Source organism: Vicugna pacos, chromosome 10, assembly GCF_048564905.1.
Source record: "Vicugna pacos chromosome 10, VicPac4, whole genome shotgun sequence".
In the NCBI taxonomy this organism is placed as follows: Eukaryota; Metazoa; Chordata; class Mammalia; order Artiodactyla; family Camelidae; genus Vicugna; species Vicugna pacos.
Genome location: NC_132996.1, coordinates 60,009,281 through 60,026,319, shown reverse-complemented (window position 1 = coordinate 60,026,319; position 17,039 = coordinate 60,009,281). Strand labels below are relative to the sequence as shown.

Here is a 17,039-nt window from a genome sequence, read left to right as displayed (position 1 = left end):
CCTACAAAGTATTATCTGCATTTTATGTATGAGAAACACCAGTGTTCAGAAGGCCTAAGTGTTTGCACGAGGCCACACAGGTAGTGTCTACTGAGTGCCCCAGGAAAGGTACACTTAGAGCTAGAGGAAGATCCAGTGAAATGTATCACAATATTAACCCCACAACCTTGAGTCACCCTGAGACTCCTTGGATGCATGTGCCACATCGGCACTGGACAAACTATTGGGACTCCACGTGTTCACCTTCTCTTGAGTTACATTAACTCAGAAAATGAATTTGAAGGCACAGAAAAGAATGTGTGATGTAGTCCTATGTGCCAGGCACTGTGCTAAGCACTTTAGGTGAATCATTATTTCATTCAATCTTCTCCACAGCCCTACAAAGTAGGTATTAATAGCTGCATTTTACAAGATAGGAAAACTGAGGCTTTGAAAGGTTAAGCAACTAGTCCAAGGTGCCTTAGTTGAAAAGGAGTCATACTTCTTAGGTGTGGGAATTCAAGTCCACTTGCTTCCACTCCTCTTCACCATCTTAGAGTGAGGGCAGAGTATGTAAATGGAAACGTGGTCTATAAATGATTCACAAGCTAGAGAATTATTTTTCATAGAGTTTGGTAGTTATATGATACCAAATAATTAGATAATTATTCAGTTAAATATTTTAATTAAGTGTAAATATCTAAAAGGTGATTTTGCATGGCATTGAATTTTGATTACTATGCAAGCATCTTAATAACCAAACACCTGGTACAAGAAGTTCAGAGATTTTAGTCTTCAAAAGTGGATTGGTAAATGACAGCCTGTAGGCCCAATCCTGCCCAAACCCTGGTATTGTGAGACCCCCGAGCTAAGAACGTTTTAATGTTCTTTTTTTTATGGTTGAAAGGGAGGAATATTTTCTGACACATGAAAGGTACATGAAATTCAAATGTCAGGGCCCATAAATAAAGCCTTCATTAGAACATAGCCAGGATCTTTTGTTTACATATTTTCTATCGCTGCTTTTGTGTTACAACTGCATAGAGAAGTTATGAAGAAGACTACATGGTTCACAAAGTCTTAAGATATTTCCTATCGGGGCTTTTGCAGAAAAAAGTTTGCTGACACTTGTTCTGTAGCATTTACACATTCAGGCACAATTTGAGTTTCTGAATTTGTTTTTCTGTCAAATTCTGAAACATTTTAAACTTTTTTTTTTCCCCCTCCAGGAAGAACACTAAAGCAATCTTGCTCTGAAAAAATTTTGACAGCCTGGTCTGATTTGAAATGACACCATTAGATTATGGTCCAGTGCTTAGTGGGTCCAGCTTGAAAGGCTCCTGCCTTCACTCATCTTTTAGATACATTAGAGTTATCTCCAGATGATAAAGCTGCGTCTTACTACCAACCAGTCCTTCCGTTATTCACACTGACTGCGTTATGGGTTTAGTTTCACAACATTTTGAGTTCATCCAGGCTTCTTGAATCATTTATAGGGATTTTCATTTTCAATCTCAAACTCTTACACATTTTCTCTGCTGTGAGTTTTTTTTAACATAAAGCTCAGAGTACTAAATGGCCTACACCTGTAAAATAAAGCCCATACTTCTATTTTTTAGCTTTAAGATATCACATTTTTTTTAATTGCTTTTTCTTGAGAAACCGAACTTAATTTTGCAGGTCACAGAAGAAAATGCCTGCGTGTCCAAGGATCTCAAAGCACCTCTGGTGGAAATACATAACAAGATAGTCTGTTTATTTTTAAATACTGTTTATTTCTTGGAGGAAATACTATTTAATGGAAAAGATGGGACTAGTAACATATAGAGTCCAAGGCTATTTCTGGTACCGTCAATGACTCACTTTGACTTTGGGCAAATCATCTCTCCACTGTTGCTCTTTTATCTGCAAAAACTGGACTTCATGCCTATGGGAGTTGCATGGCTAATCAATGCTTGGAAAATGCGTAGTGGCAGATGCTACAAAAGTGCTGAGCCTTAAAAACAGAACCACCCCACCCCCCATTTGTATTCAGTTGAGGTTGGGGCTTATTGTTATTTAACATTCGAAGGCCAACACTACGTTAAGTCCAGTGTGCTGCACGTAACAGATAATATCACACTGTCCAGCAGGGATTTTTTTTTAAATATAAGATTTTGGACTCCCCCCCTCTTTATTGTGGTTGGAGGTTATTTTAGAATCCAATAGTATATCCACCCAGAAACATTCAGCTTTAAGTTGAAAACTATCGATTTAAAAATCGAAATAACACCCCCCCCGCAAAAAAAAGAGACCCTCCTCCCGCCCCTTTAAGAATTCTCTCAAAACAAGAATTCTTCTGATGTTTTTCTCCTCCCTGCAGTTCTCCATGTTACAGTCCTTAGAGGTAGAATAGGCATAAAATACTTTCACTAATAAAATATGACAAACCACCGGATTATACGTGGCCGATTCCCAGTGATTGCCCTGCTACACAAAGCAGAAAAGTAAATGCCATCATCCCCCTTAGAACAAAAGAACTTAGGAATAAAAAACATGGAGAGGGGGGAGAAAGCAGCAATAAATAAAGGTGAACGAAGGACCCTATCCTCTGCCCCTCCCCAAAGCGAGTGTGGGACTAAGTACTGCTAATAAAGTGGTTCAAGGGTAGTTATTTGGAAAGGGGGCGGGGTGGTGAGGGGAGGGAGCAGGCGAGCGGCGGCCGGGGATTGCATGTTGCATTCGACTTGAGGTTGCATCTTTCTCCTGTTGCCTGGACCACGCTCCCCCATTGCAGTGCTTCCCCATAAGCTTCTCTTCGCCCCTGCCCTCGCGGCTTTATTTCCCCCCTTCAAACTGCTGTTGCACTGGAGGGAGTTGGGGCCGCTCCGGAGCCCCTTTGCAGCTCCTGCCGGCGGGAGGGGGAGTTGGGCTCGGGCCGCGGAGTTGGGAGGGCCGCAGCGGGCTCTGGCCTCGCCTCGGCTGCAGCTATATGGGTGCCGAGCTGCAGCGCTGCACGGGCCCATCATTGCGGCGGCACCGGAGTTTAGCCGCTGCCGCTCGGTGCTCAGCCCCATCACCACCGCCGCCGCCGCCGCCGCTGCTGCACTGGAGTTTGGCTGCTGCTGCCCTACTTCACTCTAGTTTAGTTTCACTCACTTTACATCCGGGTTTTTTCCCTAGGCAATGGGGGCCGCAGCACACCCCGTTCCTTAGGCAAAGTGAAATAAATTCGCCGCACCGACACGTCAAGTAGTCCGCCCGCCCGAGCGCCGCCGCGGGCCCCCGCCGCTCCCCCCGCCGCCGCCCCGTCGCCCCCGGGGGGGGCCCGTGCGTCCCGGGAACCGCGGGCGGAGGTGCAGGAGCCTGGGCAGGCCGCCGTACAACTCCGCCCGGCGGCCCCCTCCCACGTCGCCGTGCCCCTCTACCCCGGCGCCTCCTCTCCCCCCGCCCTCGTCCCCGCTTTCCCAGCCCCAGTCCCTCTCGCCCGGCTCTCGGGAGCGGCGGGAGCGCGCACGGCGGCGGCGGCGGCGGGCCGGCGGGGCCGCGCGGCGGGCTCCCGCGCGGGCGAGTGTGTCTGGGCCTGGGCGGAGGGATCCCCGGGCTGAGGCGGCGGAGGTGCTGCGGCCCGGGGCCGGGTGGTGAATGGGCTGGTGGTGCTTGCTGCTGCTGCTGAGAGGAGGAGGAGGAGGATGAAGAGTTGGGCTTGTTTGTCTCCCACAGTTTCTCTCCTGCTGCTCTGATTCCCCCCCACCACTCCGGCCCGGGGCCTGTGTGTGTCTCTCCTGGAGGAGGAGGAGGATCCAGTTCCTCCCCCCACCCCCTCCTCCCCACCCCCCCCTTGCCTGGGGAAGAGGAGGAAAGAAACAGCCCAGAGAGAGAGGGAGAGAGAGAGTGAGTGAGTGAGAGAGAGAGAGGGAGAGGAGAGGAGGAGGAGGAGGAGGAGGAGGAGGGAGAAGGGAACAACCTACCATCTTAACACACTAATATCTAAAAAGTGCGAGAGGCCCAGAGCAGCAGCAGAAGCAGCAGCAGCAGCTCCAGCTTCTTCCCTCCCTCCCTCCCCATGAAGAAGAGTTCCCTCCTCCTCCTCCTCCTGCTTCTCCTGCTCAGAGTTCCTGCCTCCAGCTGCCAGGGGGGACAGCCAGCCAGCAGCAGGAGGGTGCAGTATCCCAGCTTTTCCATTCTCTCTTCTCACTCTCTCTCTCTTTTTTTTCTGGAGTAGCTCTATTTCCCCTCCCTCCCCCCTTCCCCCTCTCCCCCTCTCCCTCTCTCTCTGTCTTGTCTCTGGTGTTTGTCTCTGGGAGGAACAGGGGCTGCTTGCTTGGAGTTTGTTGTGGGGGGGGAGGGAGGGGGAGGGGAGGGGTGTGTGGGAGGGAGGAGGGAAAGGGGGGTGTTCTAGGCAGGACCCCTCAGTCAACTTGAGATTTGAGCAATAACTTCCCCTTCGGGGCGCCCCCCTGCGTGCCCTTCCTATTCCTCCCCCCCTAAAAAAAAGACAATGGAAAAACCTTGTCTCCCCCTTCCTCCCCTCTGCCCTCCACCCCTCCCCAGGATAAATTGGAAGTAAGTTTATGAGCAGCCTCAGGAGCCTGGGCGCTGAGTGCTGGGCCGGAGCGGGTGACAGAGGCGGCGCGCCGGGGGTGGCGGCGAGGGGGCGTCACATTGTCCCGGCGGGGGGCCGGGGAGGGGGCCGCCGGCGGGGGCGGGGGGCGCGGAGCTTCGTCCGCCCCCTTGAGCTCTCCCTTGGCCCAGGGATGGTCGCCGGGGCTCTTTCACCACCCCACCCCCCCTCGGGATGCTGTCGGGGGGAAGTTTTTATTATGGTTATTTATTTAATTTTTTTTTTTTTTGGGAAAACCATCTTGTTTGGTGACTGAAGGATCTGGTTTTTTAAAAAAAAAAAGCTGAGGCTGCTGACGCTGCCGGGCCCGAGTGTGTGTGTGTGTGTGTGTGTGTGTGTGTGTGTTGGTGCATTTGTCTTGGGTGGCCGGAGCAGCGTTGGGGAAATTCCGCTTATTCTTCTTCTTCTGCAACTTGTTATTCCGGAGAGTCTGCCTGCACCCCTCACCCCGGGGCCGGCCCTCCCGCACTCGCCCCCGCCGCCCGCGGCCGCGGGGCGCCCCGGGACCCCGCGCGGGCCGGGGCCCGCAGGCCGCTCTGAGAGGGGCCGCGGCCGCCCCTCCCCCGCCCGCGCCCCCGCCGGGGGGAGGGGCGCGCGGAGTGGGACTCTTTCCGTTTGGTCCAGCCCCGTCGTGCACGCAGTTCCCAACACTTCTCGTCATCCTCTCTTTGGTCTCTTTATTCTGCTGAGCGGTGCTGTTAGGATTTCTTTTTTTCCCCTGACCACGTTCGCGATGGTGGGTAGCAGCAAGGTGGCCCTGGTAGGGGAGGGGTTGATATCGCGATTGGGCACCAGGGGAAGAATGTCTCCTTTCAACTTTGTCTGTGGTTTGCACCCCCGCAGAAGGCCACACGCCGGTTGTGGGGTGCAGATGTGCAGAGAGTGATTTCTAAGTAGTTGAGTTGTTGAGATGAGGGTACGACTGCTAATGGTAGGCAGGTTTTGTTTTCATTGGTGAATCTGGTGTCATCATATTCCGGTCATATGTTGAAATATTCTTTGTTTAGGTCTTGAAGTAGAGGATCTTACTCTGCACGTCCACATTGTGTTGTTTTAAATGATGTCTCTGCAAGTATGGCTTTTTAGAATTTCAAATGTGAGTTAAGGTCCGGGCGTGTGTGGGCCTTAGCACTGGCCTTGACAGTGAACTTTGTGGCTGTGTTTTGGATTTCAAAGATTTGCCCCATAGCTGGGATGCGAGCTGTGCATTTTGTTAGTAGTAGGTGTCAGGAATGTAGATGCTTAAGCTGGGGACGTTAGAGAAGGAAGAACATTTATGTATTAATAATTGATAGCTGAATATTAGAATCAGATTAATTTGGGCTGATGAAAGTTTTTTTTTTTTAAAGCAGTTATGCACTCTAGGAAGGAAGCCTTTTCATAGGCACACTTTATAGGGGTTCTTTAGGGCGCAGAGCTTGAAAATCTCCTTTTAGAGAGGATACTCATCAACATCTGTAGCTTCGTTGAGGGCCTGGTAAGGGGTCTGAAACTGGGGCTAAGATATCTAAGTATACTTTTCAGTGTTTCTGTTGTTTGTTTACATCTGGTGTTCATTCACGTTTGGGCAGTAGAAATAAATAGGTCAGCCTTACTTTTGGTTTTTGAAGACTGGTCCCCCCCTTTTTTTTTTAAGTTTCACAATTTACTTGGTTTCACAGCATTGTAGGAAACTGTTACTACATTTTTACTGGAAATACTGTTATTCATTTTGATTTTGGTAAGTTCCTTTCTATTCTTTTTTTCGGTCTCCATTTGTATATGGAATCTACATTGTGGGCTTAAAACTAGCTTATTGAGGGCCATTTAAAATGTCTAAAGAATGCATTTTAAAATCTCAGGACACATCTTTTGATGGCAAAGATGAAATTTTTGTGTGCAGTTATGCTCATGTTTATAAAAAATTTTCTGTACTTAAAACTTTGTAGATGTACAACTATCCTTAAACAAAGAGCATAGTAATAGTGCAGAAAATTCTCAAAACACAAACTTATGGCTAACATGTTCAGAATATTCCAGATGCTTTTTTTTAATGTCATACTTCTTTTTTTTTTTTTTTTAACCTAATAGTATTTGCAATACGACTGGCATTGCTTGGATGGCCTTAATAGTCTTTTGCTTGAGTGCTTCTGAAGATAGTTTTTAGATAATTTTGCAAACTTTATTTAAACATGTTACACTTTGGACTCATGCAGGTCTTTATGAAACTGAAATAGTAATAGTAATAGGCTCCTACCTGTGCCAAATTTTATTTTTAAGAAGTGTAAGTGATGGACAGGGCCCTATTTCTTTAGGTTTGAAGAGTCTGTCCTTTTTCTCATTCAATCATCTGGAAGGAGCTGCCTCAGAAATACTCTTCTTCTGCTTACATGAAGAACTCTAAATGTTACCCAGCAGGAGGTGCTACAGCAAGAAAGGAAATTTCTGAAATTTGAGGGTCTTGCTACTTATTACAGCTCCACTTAGCTTCAGCTAAGCAACAGGATTAACACTTTAAAGTACCAGAAAGATTTTTGAGTAAGTCCATTGAAAAATTACATTTTCCATTTGAAACTGAAATCTTTGACTGCTTTTTACCTGCTAACTGTATTACACAAAGCAGATTGCTTATTGTGGATAGCTTAAGGATACTGCCCTTAGGTACAGAGTGCTGTTAGAATTATTTTATTTTGAAGAGGAGTTAGTTTCTTTTTGATGAGTGGGATGTTGAACACTTTTTTAAAAAATTATGTGCAATGGCTAGAAACAAAAGTAGTTGGTATGACTTGGGCTTTAAGTTTTGTGGTCATTCCTATAATATTCATACGAGTAAGATACAGAGTATTTGAAATTTTGATTAGGGAAATATTGTATAGAAAAATTTTTAGACTTTTTGTGTTTTTTTCCCTCCAGTCTATGGACAGTGATCTTAGTAGATAAATTCTTATAAATTTATAAATACATTTGGTTGATGCATTTGAGTTGGCCTCTAAAGACTAAGATTCTTGAACTATAAGTAAAGTTATATCTGTGGGTATAAGTCATTGCTGATATGTCCATTAGTAACACTTAACAATAACTGAATAAAGATGAAAGTAGTTTCATAGCATTTACAGCACATGATCCTTTGAAACTCTGTGCTAAGTGAATTGATTTATCACTGGAAATACCATGCTACTGTGGTAGCTTAGAAAGTTTTAAAAACTTAGGAATGTGTAGAAAATTTGATGAACCTGCTTTGAATTTTGTTTGTTTTCTAGGAATAAGACTGTACTTTTTTCTCAGTAAGATCAAATGAGATAATACATGTGAAAGTTCTTTGTAAATTGTCAGAAGCCATGCAGATGTTAAATTGTTGAGATAGGTGGCTAATTAATACATGGGCAGAAGCTTCTGTCTTAAAAATGTTAACCTTCTCTATATCATTTGAGAAATGAGTGCATTAAAAGTGCACCAGGAACACTTTATGAGTGTTTTTTTTTAATTCTGCTGTGGTTACCAAAAAGCTCTTTGTTACAGTTTTGAAGCTTTGTTTAAAAAATGCTGCCTAGGCAGTTTCCCCTAATTCACAAAAAGATCATTTTTCCTTTTGTAGAAATGTGTATCACCTATTACGGTTTTTCTTCATTTCTCCATTGATGTGATGGTAGTTGATTTTACTGAATATTTAAGTTTCCAGATTCTTCTATTGACTCGTATTAACACACCGAGTAACAGATGTCACGGTTAATATTTTGATTGTTTTGACTGATTCTGCTTACTTCCTGAGAAATTCTTAATAACTTAAACCTTTCAAACTTGTTTCAAAGTGATAAAGATATATATATATATCAGTATGCATTAGTATTTGGTACGTGTGTATATAATTTTTGTTTCTTTAGAGGGATGTCTGAGAAAATGACTACTCAAATCTAGAGAAGTGCACTGAAATATTTTTGTATAAAAATAACCCAAAAGTTTAAAACTCAAAGTTTTGAGTTCTGGCTTTCTTAATAGACTCTGTTTACAAATTTGAACTAAGATAAAATAACATTGATAATTGGGATTCCCTATGTTTATGAGTATATCAAAAGGTACAGTATCTTAAATTTCAGAATTGACTGCTCTTTGTGAAATAGCCTCAATTAGAAATTAAATATAGAAACTTGCTTCTGTGAAGGGTGAGAAAAACATTTAACTCTTTAGATAAAAATGAAACCTCTCAGGGTAACATTAACTTTTTCATCCTACAGGCAGTGAATACTAAAGCTTTTTTTGAAGAAATACTAACATTAGGGTTATATTAATATGCTTTAAAATTTTGTATCCTTAGTATTTTATTGCCAAAGGCTTTTGTATTTAATTACTGTTGAAAAGGAAAAAAGGAAGGGATTAAAGTTTTAGGTCTCTAACCTTTGACAGAATTCTTTTATATCTATATACAGAGCTGATGTCTTGAAATATGTTTGAATCTTCATATTAATTTGTGCTGGGAAATATTAATGATTTATGTTGACTTCTCAGGAACTTTTTTTGGTAGGCCCTAAATATTCTTTGGGAGCATAGCAATGTATTTTGATCACTTTAACTTTACCAGGTGCTGCTTTACGTTTTTTTTTTTTTAAGAGGTAATAGTTAACACTATTAAATTTATTGTAGATAATTATTTCTTAAATAGCGTATGTTTCCTTCTTTGTATGTATATGTGGCCCATACTATTTTGTAGGCTTTCACATTTTTCTTATTTGTGTATTGTATTTCTGAACAGTTACTGTTTGTGAGAATGTTGAAGTAGACCTTTAAGAATAACTTTTATATTGCTTGTCTATCAGGTCAGTCTTAAACTGGAGGTGGTGGGGAACTCTTTTAAGAGATAATATGTGAGTTTAAGTCATCCTTTGGGCTTTTCTAAAGCAACTTTCTTAAACTAGACACTTGTTTGGCAGTTTGAATGCCCCTTCACTTCTCTCCCTCCAGTACACTGCAAAGTACACCGCCTCCCCCACCTCCGCTTAAATAAAAAATAGTGAGTTAGCAGGTCTTGGTTGAAGGAAAGTATTCTTTCCTATATTTCGGAATCATCTGTGGAAATATTTTTCTGCTTTTTAAAGTAGACAAAAAAGTGAACCGATAATGTGGAGATAGGAAGGGGATGGGCCTAACAGGTTGATGATCTAGGCTTTATTTTGACTCTGTTTGTGGGCCTAGGGGAGAAAAATAACTTAAACACAGAAGCCAAAAAGATGGGTTTTGTTTTATTGTTTTGGCTGCGTTGAGAATACAAACTGTCAGTACTTGAGGAGAAGGAGCAGCAGAAAGGAATTGATTTTTTTCTGCTGCAGATCCAAGTATTGTTAACCATGTGCATCTCTAAAGCAGCACACTTACAAATCAAACAGTAGTTGATTCTCTCACTCAATTAACAGTCAGAACTCTAAACTGTTTTTTTTATTTAAATAAGTACCAAAAACTTCAGAATAGTGACAATAATTTCCTGATAAAAGTGAGTGATAGTAACCATGGCAACTGCTATCTCAGGCCTATGGACAGTATGTTGTATTGATGATGCTTCAGATCCTGTAGTAGCCTGTCACTTTCATGGTGAAATGTAGTAGCATGTGTTGCAGGTGATTTTTAGCTGGATTGTGTTAAATTTGTGTGCCAGCTTATCTTTCCTTGTTAGGAATTTCTTGGACTGTATTCCACAGCATGTTTGTGAAGGTGCTGTTGCCTGAAAATAACCCACCACCTGTGTTAGGCCTCCTGATGCAGATTGCACTTAGTTCTTTCCCAGCCTCCTTCCTCAGTCTTTCAGAAAATAGGGGTGTGTGTAGAAACTATATACATAAATTACAGCTCAAAGTTATTCACTTTAACTTAAAAAAAACTTTTGTGTTTTTAGAAGGATGAGAAAAAAGGGTCTGTAGTTGGAATTTTTTTTCTAAGTGTTCTTTTCAGAAACTTGTGTGTGTGAAATGAGGGGTGAATGGAGGGCTTAAATATTGAGTTAAGGACTTGACAAAAGAGGAACTTCAGTATGATGGGTTTTTGTTTTTGTGTGTGTGTATGTGTATGAGATGGTGTTATATATGTATGTATTACTATAAGAATATATTTCCTAGTGGGCAATATTAGAGTATGGAAAATGTTTTCATATGAGAATTTTCTTCAAGAAAAATTATTTATTAAACATAACTTGAATGACTGTTAAGAGAAAGCACGATAAAACAAAACTTTTTTTGAAGAGGGGGATAGAAAGCTTTGAAACTGATCAAGCCAGACTCAAAAAAAATTGTTTTAAAAATTGTATCTTTAAATATAATTTAAAAGTTGTAATCGCATCTGTTTTGCTTTTTAAGTATTTCTTTTTTATGCTTATCCTGTTGTATGCTTATCCTGTATAAAGTTTTTCTAATGTGACAGTGTTGGTCTAAATATTAATTGATACTTTTTCCAGTATATGCTAAAGAATCTGTGCTGGAGCAAAGAACAATTATATGTGAATTTGACCAGGCCCTGATAATAAGCTCTAGTCAATTTGTGCTAGATAGTTCAGACTTTGTTGAAACTTACGTGATGGGGTGAAGTGGTTTACTTACTACAAGTCCCAAGATGCACTGCGGTTTTTTGCCTTGCTCCAGATTACAGCATTGCATGCTGGGACCTGTAGTTGCTTTAAACAGCACAGGGAACCCTTCCCTCTTGTCTACTCCATTTTATACACAGCTTCCCAAGCCTGTAAGAACTTTCTGCTAAGTAAAGTTTGATTGCTAATACCACGATTATTATGCTGCTTATATTCTAAAGTGAGTCTTCAGAAACACCGTAGTGTTTTAGTTTACCTTCGATGAGTTTGCTGTTTTTTAAAATCAGTTACTGTAAGATTTACTTGTAAAATAACAGATATATGTGTATATATTCACACCTTGACTTAGCAATTGTAAATTTTTTTTTCTTTGATGATATAGGTCTCTTTATAATTGCAGCATTAACTGATGGCTAGTATGGGCATTAGAATTAGAAGCCCATTATTGTAGAGCCTGATATATATATGCTGTTCTCTTTCCTTTGAATGGGGACAGTTATTCAGTAGTTAAAGTTGAATGGAAGGGTATTTTGGGGCCAGTATTTAAGTTTAGTTTTTTTTATTCTTATTTAATGATTGTCAACATCTTAAATCTCAGTATTCTTTAAATGGAAGACAGATTCCTGAAAATAGATATTGTTTACTGTGAATTTAATACTCAAAGGTATAGTCTGAAAGGTAGAGAAAAAGGTGTTTTCTTTAATAGTTTTATTTTCATTTGTGAAATTAAAATTTCTGTCCTTTTGAGGATTCTAATACACTTACTTTATTAACTAATATCAGTATTGTTGCAGAGATTAAATGTTAAAATCTGTGAAAGTGCTTAGCACAGTGCCTGGCATGTAAGAAAGGCTCAGTAAGTGTTTAGAATTAGCAGCAGCAGTAGTAGTAGTGGTTATTGTTATTTAAAAAAAAATAGCATGCTTTACATTTTTTCTTCTCTTATGTTATTTGATCAGAGGCCCAGGATGTTCTACTAAGGCCTAGAGATTTTTGGCCAATGGTAATTATGTGGTAATTCCTTAGAATTTTTCACTGTACATAAATGTCTTCCACCTCAGTTTCTCCCTAAGTGATATGTGCACGAAGTCAGACAACCAGCCAGGAGCAGAATTTTGACCAGAATTCAGTGCTGCCTATTCAGTACTCTTTGCCACTGTACCGAGGTCTTTGGTTGACTTTGGAAAGTTCAAAAGATAATGAAAATTTCTTCATTCATAATGTTTGCACTGTTAGAACATCCAAACTAGTTGATTAATGAAAATAAGATCCTGCAGAAATGTTCCTTGTGTCACAGTGTATGTAACCTTAGAAAAATTCTGTTGTGTTTAGAGGCATGAACTGATCTATCACCACAGCTCACAGTGTTACAGGATTGATGTATTGGAGGCCATTGAGCAAGCCCAGAAAGAAAATGTAGTTTCAGGTCTGGGTTGTACTTAAAATGTTAGGTTCAAAGAAATCATAAGTCTTTACATTATTTTTTCTCTTTTGGGACACTAACTTCTTTTAGGCCCTTGAACTTGTTCACGGATATTTTTAACTACATGGCTTTTAGCCATATGAGAAGGGAAAGGGACACCTGGGAATATTGAAAAATGTAGGCATAAGTTGTGATGTATGGTGCCTCAGTTTGAGTGTATGCAGAACCAGGGAAGTGTCTTTCTTACCTACTTGGTCAGTGTCTATTCCAGCAGAGTTCCTGGAATGTTATTGCCTGCTGAGGGCTGTTGTGTTTATTTAAGAAAACTGTATTTGGTAGTAATTATTTAAGTACTTGTTTCCACAACAAACCAACCCACTGTAATAATATTAACCTTTATTTTTCCTCATAAATGTGAACTGAAGTTTGTTAATGTTTGTATATTGGACATTAGATTCTTTAGACGTGTCATAAATTTATGGAATCTGATATGCCTCCGCACTATGAATGGTTTTATTTATTTTATATTAACTTGTCTTTTCAATACCTAATATTAAAATGAAATAAATTTGGAGATTACAAAGATGTTAAATTCAAAAGGCTAAGTGTAAGGGAGAGAATACTCTCTACTATTAATTGGCCGATGCAAGAAGTTTGGATGAATTCTTATATACATTTTATAGTTATGCACACTTGTGTGATTCCTGAAATACTTAAGTTGAAAGTAAGGAGAGGAAATAAGGAGAGTAAAAATTGGGCAGCCATATGTAATTCTCTGTGGAGTCCTCTGACACACCTAAACTATTGAGCACAGTTTTCTTTCTTTCTTTCTTTCTTTTTTGGAAATGTCCCAGGCCACTGTAAATGAAACATTTGTAATGGTGTCAGAAGACCTGGCTTTTTCAAGACCAAGCCTGTCACTAACTCTGTACTGTTGAGAAATTCAGCCTAGCTGGACTTTAGTTTTCTCGGTACTGTAGTAAAATGAAGATTTTAGTAAAAGCCTGCTTCACTATGCTGTTAAAAGGATTAGATGAGATAGTACTCATGAATGAAAGGTTTAGACTGAAGAAATATATATAAATTGAGTTTCTAATCACTAATAGATGGCTGGATTTTAAGGTATTTGTCTATATGGTGTTAACAATGATTATATTTTTAAAAATTTAAATATGTGAGTTAGAATTAATTGGTGAGTTAGTTCCCCCCACCACAGTCAACAGACAACTTCTTTTTATTTCCTTTTTAAAAAAATTTTTTTTGGGGGGGTGATTATGTTCATTTATTTATTTTTAGAGGAGATAACTGGGGATTAAACCCAGGACCCTGTGCATGCTAGGCATGCACTCTACCACTTGAGCTATATCCTGTCCCCAACAGACAACTTCTTAATGTATGTCTACAGTGTAGTTCTTGACAATATGCACTGATGCATTTGTGTGTATATATCATATATATAAATATATATATGAATATCATAAATAGCATAAATGTACTGGTGTATTATGGTAATGAAAAGTTTCAATTATGGGCTTTTATGTTGAAAAATATTTTTGTATGTTAAATATACAGACTTACACAAACATATTTGTTCTTAGAGAAATGACATAAATAAAAGGCTTTAAATATTTGGCAGTTTGTGAATAGTTTTTGTATTTTCAGGTTATCTGTTGTTATAATAATAACTTAACATTTACTAAGTGTTTATTATGGTGGTGCTAAGCCTTTCTACATGTAGGATCTCATTTAATTTTAATCCTCACAGCAATATTCTGAGGATTTACTCTTATTATCTTATCTCCCCCCACCCCCACTTTACAGATGAGGAAATGAAGGCTTCCCTGGGATCACATAGGTTGCAAATGATACAATCTGAATTCAAGCCAGGTTTGATTCTAGAGCCCCTCCTCTTAATGCTGTATTAAATTGTGTAATTCCCATAGAAACCTAGAAAGTGAATTACTAAAAAAGTTTTCAGTTTACTGAAAGGACAACAGCTATGAAGTATCCTTTTAAAAATGTTTCATCTGATTTTGGTTGAGTTAGGTTGAAAGTTCTGGAGATAGTAAGCACTGGAATGGAATGAAATGAAATGAAGGCATTTGGGATAGGTATGTCCTGTTCATCATTTTATGCCCATTGCCAAGCACAGTACCTAGTATAGAGTGGGGTCTAACATCTCTTTCTTAAAGATTGAAAGTTGAGCACTGTAGCATGGTAGGTTATTTTATGTTTCCTTAGTAGATGCAGATAGTTTTACACTGGTTATTTCAGTTAGTCCTTATGTAATTTTCAACATTTTAGAAGGTTTGATGCTGTCTTTTTTTTCACACTTGATCTTAGCCAAAAGGCCAAGAAGTGATTGCTGTCTTTTTTTTCAAAAAAAAATATTAAAAAGCAGAGCATTGGAGTTATTAAAGTAATACTTGCAATATAGATATGTATAAAGTAGAAAACTAAAGTTATCCCGTTCTTAGTCTACTTAAAAAGTTTCCTGTGCATTTAAATGTGCATAATATGTATACATTTTAAAGATAAGTAGAATTACACCACAATACTCTCTTGAAGTTTATGTTTTTCAGGTGACTATTTTAAAAACTTGCCTGTTTTTGAAAATAAGGCTCAGGTGGGAAGTAGGAGTGAGGTTGGAAGGAAGAGAGGTGGGTAAGATTAATATATAAACATTAAGGTTATGAATGTAATGCCCTAGACTGATCATTACCTATGGGGCAAAAAGCATTTTAATGGGGGTGTGTGTGTGTGTGTTTGTTTTCTTTACTTGCACCTAATGCTTTAGAACTGGTCATTGTTATTTTTAACATTTTGAAGAATGTCAATTGTTGTAAAATGACAACTTTGTTTTGTCCTGCACAGGTAATTTAGGAGACATCATTTCAGAATTAAATTCTGCTATTTTATTCTGGTAGTTTCTTATAAAGAGATTAATTGTGGTTTCAGATAACTTTTTTAAAACTGGAAGTCTCTCTTCCTGATTGTTAGGAGGCATTCATTCAACATTTACACAGTAGAGTTTTTAAAACCAAGAAAATACTTGTACTATTTTAATTAATAGAAACTCAAACCAGTACTGCTTAATTGGCATGATGGATACACTGCCTAGGAATTAGTTTTTCATATGAGTAGTGTCGGCAGACCTCACCCTCATCCCTAGCCCTGCTCACTCAGCCACCTTCACGTGCTATGCTGTACTGGTAACCTAGCATTTTTTAAAGAAGGGGAAAAAAGGTAAATTATTGGAAGTGCAAACAATTTATTGAATGCTAATAATTAGTTTTTCTGGTGCTTTGTGTGTGTGTGTGCATATATATATATATGTATTTGTATAAATACACACACACACACACACCCCCCCCATACTCAAGACCTTTTAAATATCTTTTGATTCAGGGTTTGAGAGTTTTAACTTGTTGATAAGGGTATTATTCATAATTCACTTTTGTAACTTTCAAATTAAAAAATTTTATTTCATGGGTAGTAAGTTTTTCATTATGGAAGTTTTAAAAAAAGTCTAAGCCTAGAATGCAGTCATATCTAAGGGGGTTTATACTTCTTTAGATCCATATTTAGTAAAGTGCTAAAGCATGGCCTTAAAATTCTAAGAATTGGATCTGATAGCATGTAGCAGTTAACTAGTTTTAACAAGCCAAGTTAAGGGTATTTCTCATTGGTAGCATTCATAGTGCTTTTCACTTTGTGTGGCTCAGACCATACCTTGGAGAAGAGTATTTTATTATTTCTCATAATAGTTTTATAAGTGTACAAATGCCTCAGTTCATGTCGTGGATGGTAAACTGAGGCAGAGACAAGAATTTAAATAAGTTAATAGCAGAGCCTAATTTTCCTAACTTTGTTATTCTAGATTTGGTCTTCTGTAGTACCCAAACTTTTAAATCCTATGGCCACCAGTAAATGTATATTTATATATAATTTCCTGAACCTGGTATTTTATGTGTGTTATAAAACATACAGGAAATTTGAAACTTTAAAAGGATGAGATTTAAGAATAATAAGTTGTGATAATTTCTTCCCGTGGCCCCCTTCCTTCCCCAGGATGGGCACACCCACTTGGAGACTAACGTTCTAGATAGGCCTTTCTTCTTCGGCAGAAGAGGTAGCCATGGGGACACCTGAAGGACAATTGGTACAAGATGTGGGGCTTTTAAGTTGGAGTGATCTTTTACAGCTTTTTAATTTTAAAGAAACAGCCTTTTTTTCTGTGAAGGCTGAAAGATCGAGAGTAAAGGCCTTGAGAGAGGTTAGCTTAAAAGACAGAAATGTAGGCCTTATTTGTTTTCTTCAGAGTTGACCAAAAGGAAAAGGCTGGCCTACCCGGACAGCTCCTACTCCCACTATGGAGATGGCATTGCCTTTTTCTGTTGTTGTTAGGCAGTTTATAGCATGCAGGATAGCTTGGTAAGCGTCTTCTCCGTGCCTGATGTGACGTAACATTGTGGAGTATGCAGCATGCA

General features: G+C 39.7%; 1 protein-coding gene across 14 annotated transcripts in view; it reads left to right on the top strand.

Moving 5' to 3' along the window:
- Nucleotides 1-3,812: 3,812 nt before the first annotated feature.
- The window catches only part of PHF21A (PHD finger protein 21A), a 170,914-nt gene continuing 157,687 nt past the window's right edge, over nucleotides 3,813-17,039 (top strand). For 9 of the 14 annotated variants that reach the window (XM_072969859.1, XM_072969856.1, XM_072969857.1 and 6 more), the window contains exon 1: nucleotides 3,813-4,120. The gene's annotated coding sequence lies outside the window, so the exon portion shown is untranslated. Of the gene's footprint in view, nucleotides 4,121-4,909; nucleotides 5,319-6,243; nucleotides 6,303-6,918; nucleotides 7,100-17,039 lie in introns of those variants that run through there. The other 5 variants (XM_072969849.1, XM_072969852.1, XM_072969846.1 and 2 more) reach the window with 4 other exon arrangements.